The sequence below is a fragment of the Poromitra crassiceps genome (assembly GCF_964638095.1).
Source record: "Poromitra crassiceps genome assembly, chromosome: 9".
Lineage (NCBI taxonomy): Eukaryota > Metazoa > Chordata > Actinopteri > Beryciformes > Melamphaidae > Poromitra > Poromitra crassiceps.
Window position 1 is genome coordinate 40,653,626 of NC_139630.1, and position 5,846 is coordinate 40,659,471.

A 5,846-nucleotide genomic window follows, 5' to 3' on the forward strand; every position below is an offset into this window, starting at 1 on the left:
ACACGAAATAGGATATACTTAACAGAAGTAGAACTACCACCTTATAATGACAGGGCAACATATCATTTTCTGATTTCAGTCAGATACAGAGATATTGTCATCTGATCCCAACTCATCATACCTGTCTTCTTTATGAATGCAATTATCATGGAATCTGGCCTGGCAGTTGAACACAACATATTCAACATATTACCAGATGCCAAGTCGGGGGGGGGGGGGGGGGGGGGGGGGGTAGGGGTCTATGCTTACAGCATCTGACTGATTGTTGTTTTTCACAGGTTCATTTCAATTGTTTTATTAAATTAAAGTTTTTTTAGTTAATTCTTCGATTATCGATGATTCTTTCAGTACATTTTTGAGGCAAAGATTCTTATTAGATTATATTCAGATTTCTTAGTGCAGATGTTTTATGTGTGTGTGTGTGTGTGTGTATATGTATATATATTTATATATACCGGTATATATATATGTGTGTGTGTGTGTATATATATATATATATATATATATATGTGTGTATACACACGCACGCACGCACACACACACACACACACACACACACACACACACACACACACACACACACACACACAAATATTCTATTTCCAATTTTAGTCATAGTGATTATACCGGTGAGTATGAGAACTTGAATGTGTTTGTAGCGAATAGTATTTCTGTTTCTGAAGACGACCACAACTGGAACGGTTCTCTTTTTGCCAAGCACGCTACTGAAACATTGAGGAGTCATGGTAAAAAAAACCTTGGAGGTGGTTAGATACCCCAAAGCTGGTCACTTCTTGGAGGTGCCCTGTATGAATTATGTCTGTGCTGCCGTTTGGTGGTGAGTCAAAAGCCCAGTCTGAGGCTCAGCTGGACCTGTGGGTAAGAGTCCAGAGTTCTTCAGGAAGCACTTGGACAACAAGAGTACCTGCCAGAAAGCAGTGATCTTAACACAGTGGTTCATAAGGTCTTGGTCGTTATGTATCAAACATCTCAGAGTAGTAGTACTTAAAGTGATAGTTGACATTTTTTTAAGTCTAGTCCTATTTGCTACTTAACCCATAGAGACACTGTGGAGCGCGTCATCATTCAGAAACCACGCCCAAAACAGGGGAAAACACAAACTCCCGTCCAATCCTGGCGTTCTCCTATGTCGCGTGCATGGTCGGGTCTTGCACAAAAAGATCGTATATACAGAAGATGAACACTCCAACTTACTTCATTGACAGCAACATCCACATTTTTCTTCTCACCAATGCTCAATGGCTTCCTTGTTTTCCTCGGGAGTACAAAAAAACTTTAACTGGTGATTTTTTTACATTTGTTGTCTGCGCAGCCCACCACACAACAGCTTTTAGCTATGTTTAATTCAAGGAAAATGACGCTGGTGTGTGGAAATGAACGGAGCTTTTCCCCCCGTGATGGGCGTGGCCTATTTCATGCAGTGTCTCTATGATGAAGTTGTTTGGTGTAGTTCTTTCTCACTATTACTATGGATGGGGACTCCCCATCCATAGTAGCTCTGGAAAGTTGGGGCATCCCGGTGGCTCACCTGGTAGAGCGCGTTACAGGCTCTTCGAATCCGACCCGTGGTCCTTTGTCACATATCATCCCCCCTCTCTCCCCCCACCCCCTGTCTATCCACTGCCCCTTCCAATAAAGGCAAAAATGCTCCAAAAATCATCTTGAAAACAAAAAGCTCTGGAAAGTTGGGTAAAAACAAATGCAAGGTCAATGCGGGCACACTCCTCCTGTATGTACAAGCTCACTGAAATGTACTTTGTGTGCACGGTGGATGACATTTTACTGAGCTTCAGTCAGCTGTAGGCTACATGAACGTGACCCCATTGACCTTGCATTTGTTTTTTCCAAACTTTCCAGAGCTACTGTGAGGAACAGCATGGGAGGCCTTTGCATTACCTCAAACACTTGTCTTGTAAACCTCTATGTTGTGAACGTGTATTTTCTTATTGTGTAAATAAAACTTTAAAAAAAGAAAAGAAAAAGGAACAGCATGGGTTGTGCTGTGAAAGAACTCTACCAATCAACATCATCATTGGTGACAGGGAAAATTTAAATCACATTAGCCTTTATTTGGACAATCACTAGTTATTCATAATATATTCATATAACATACACTTTCATTTAAGTGACACATAGTTAGCCTAATACACAGAGTTATTGTGCATACTGTACACAGACAGACAGGCACCATATTCCTATCTCACAGGGAGCCCTGTCATGGTACTCTTTGCAGGGCCAGAAAAATGCTAGGTCATCTGCAGAAAGCTAGGTTGTCTATAGAATCCCTGCCATTATGTCAACGTCATGTCTGCAGAATGCCTTCAAAATATGTGGCAGGGCTGATGTAACCTGATCTGGGTCCTATAAATGTCTGTGACTTTCTGTTCATTTTATGTAAGCCTGTGTATCCATCCATGAATATACAAGAGTGCATCTCTTGGCCAAGATCTATGTGAAATACATCATATCAGACGACTTCTTCTGACTCCTGGCTCCATCATTTCATTTCAACTGGTTTCCTTCAAGTGGTTCACTGTTTACCTTTTGGCTGTGGAATTTGATTCTCTATCAATTGGTAACCTTCATATTGTATAGTCTCACTGAGGGCAATGCTCTCTTCTTCAGGAACAGCCCTGTCCACATTCACACCTGGAAGCTGACAGTACAACCACCGTCTGATCTGCTGGCCACTGAGCAGCTCCACTGGAGCAGCTGGGGTTAAGGGCTTTTCTCAAGGGCGCCTCAGTTGTGGTAATGGGGTGGGATGTGGGGGGGGGGGGGGATTTATCCTGCCAACAGGCGATCTTCTGGTCACAGGCTTGCATTACTAACCTTCAGGCCACCACTGCCCACTGCCCACTGCCGGATCTTTGAGCACAAGGCGAGTAAACAGACCAACGCGTATCGGACTAGGTCTTCATCAGGGTCTGGTCAACATATAATCAGTCTGGAACATGCTGTTGTGGCACTCCACCCAGCACATTAGACCTTAAGACCAAAAGAGGGCCCCAAAGAGCATTAATACATTAGGTTACATACATACATACCAAAGAATCTGAACATACAAAACAAATGTGAATGACTTCTGTTGTACATGCTCAGAATATGCAGTTTTTGCACACTGTACTAAAACTGTTGCATGGCTTGCAATTTTGTGGTTTTGCTGTATGTGATTAGATTAGATCCCCCCGTACATGTAAAAAGAAGAAGAAAAAATATGAAGAATAAAAGAAATATAAGCAAGAAATTTTAATTAACAGCAAGCATATAGATACAGTCAATGTCTCATCATAGACGCTGGGGTAGCTGGCTGGGGGCGTGGTCAGGGTGGGGTAAATCCTCCTGTTCTCCCCATTCAGCATAGTTAGCATTTAGCTGCGTGTGTATGTGTATGTGTGTGTGTGTGTGCACGCGCGCGCGCGTGTGTGTGATGGCAAAATGTGAGACACCTGTAGTGGGAACTAACCACAGAAGCGGTTTTGAGTACTTTGCCAGGTGTTTATATGTCTGAAAAACCCATTGTGCTCTTCCAAATACTGTATTTGTATTCGGATCCAGATCCATAGTGTCTAAATTATATGGTGTTCTTTTGCTGCTCGCGTGTTTCACGATAAATAATGTAAAACCCTTAACAAGAGCAAACCTTTTAGACCATGGTGCCACTTTTCCCTCAGCGCCCCCTGCCCCCCACAACACACCCTAGCCCTATACCCTGGCTAGCACCCTATAGCCACTAATTCTATACCCACCCCTCGACTCCCGGCACTCTATCACCTTCCTATCCCTAGATGTCCATGACTGAGTGAGTGAGTGAGTGAGTCAGTGAGTCAGTGACTGACTGACTCTGGCCCAGTGCCGTGGTAAAAAGAGAATGAAAAAAGTAAATGCTGATTGTAGTCTTATGTCATAGTACTATCACAGCACGCATGTTACCATTAGGGAATCGGACACTGCCTCAGAATTTGAGTCCAGATTCAAGATCATATCTTTTTTTAGTACAGTTTACAATCTACTTTAACTCCCACTTTACCAGCCATTCTTTTCCCTTTGTTTAATTCCCTGCAGTTCTTTTAACCTCTATGATATAGGTGTGTCCGTTGCTATTTGTGAAAATTGTGTTTGTTAAAATGAATTTAGAAATACATTTGATTTGGCCGAACATGATTTTGCGCCATTTCTCTTTCTCATCCATATTACAATACTGAATTAGAAACAAAGACCAATACTCATACTTCTACTCATCTATCAATGTAGTTACAATCTTATACAATATAAGTATTGGGGCGATTAACAAGCTAAGCAAGTAGTGGGTAGCACTACTGGGATTATCCATGTATTTGTGGATATACAAACTACAATAGTGTGCTACACAATGATTTCAAATTCATTAAATTATTATTAGAATGACTACATTTTGATTATAAAAAAGCATTCACCCTTTTATTTAATTTGATAATTTGCTTCAGTGTCAACCTTACTGATGCTTCTAACTCAAATGTGAATCTTAATTCTTTGGGTTGGTTTAAATAATAATTAAATTATCCAAATGCCTCATTCAGGGTCAAAGATTGAGCTCCGGTCATTGTAGATATGTTGTTGTTGTTGTTGTTTAGTATATAAGTGCAACTGTTGGGGAGTTAACAGCATCTCAGTGAACCTAGGATGAGTCATTCTTATGCATTGATCTCATATCATTTCACTGAACAAAATAACAGCTATTCATTATTTTTGCGCATCTCCTGTTTGGTGAGACGACAGCGCCTACTACTGCGCCACCGTGCCCTGTGTTGTTTGTATTACTGAGGAATGTGCCGTCCTATTCTGGTAAACATTTCAGCAGGAGAATTCAACTCACCCAAGAGGAATGTTTCAAGTGCCCGTGAGGCTGTGACAGAGCAAGTGGAGGAGTCAAACAGATGTTGTGGAGGAAAAACCTATAGCAGCTAAACCCCTTAAATTGTGGGATAGTTTCCCCATCTATTTAGGCTGACATAAGTCAAAAAATGATATGAATTATGCTGTAGTATTTTGAGGGGAAATAAATATTTCATTCTGGTAAAACTTTAGATTATGGAACACATCATTAACATGCATAGTAGTTTACTGGTTCATACGAGTAATTACGAACCATATACCACATACATTATTAGCACCCAATAATTAAGTATCAGTATGGCTTTCCCCTATAACAGTCAGTAGACAAAGGAAGTTGTTGCACATGAATTAAAGTAGGTGATAGAAAATTTAAGTTACATTGGCTTTATTTCATAATCAATAGCTATTAAGCAGATATACATAGTTATTGCTATTAGTTATTTATTAATCATAATGGCATACACATAGATACATTCTGATCTATGTACAGACAGACAGGCACACCATTCAGATAACCTGTAGCCTACATTTGCAGTTCCTGTCTATCTCACACCGTGCCATGTCACGGTGCCCTGTACACGGCTAGAATATAACAGTCTACAGAGTTGCCTTCAACATCTGTGTCAAGACAGATGTAATCTGACAGATACAACAGATAGTTATTAGTCATTATTCAGAAGTACACATAGATAGATGCTGTAGGAGACAGACAGAGACACCCTCTCAGCTGTGGCCTTCATCCCTGCTCTCCCTTCCTCTCTGCTCCACACAGGGTCACATTTCCTCTGCTCCTAGTCAAAACATGCTGGGTCCAGTGGATATGCGCTCTGCCTATAAGATCTTTAAATGACTGTCATTCGGGACTGCGCTCCTGTACTTCTGATCTGTAATCATGTACAGTAAGCTTTTCCAAGAAGGAACCAGTCTCAATGCAATCATTGTTGAAAAGA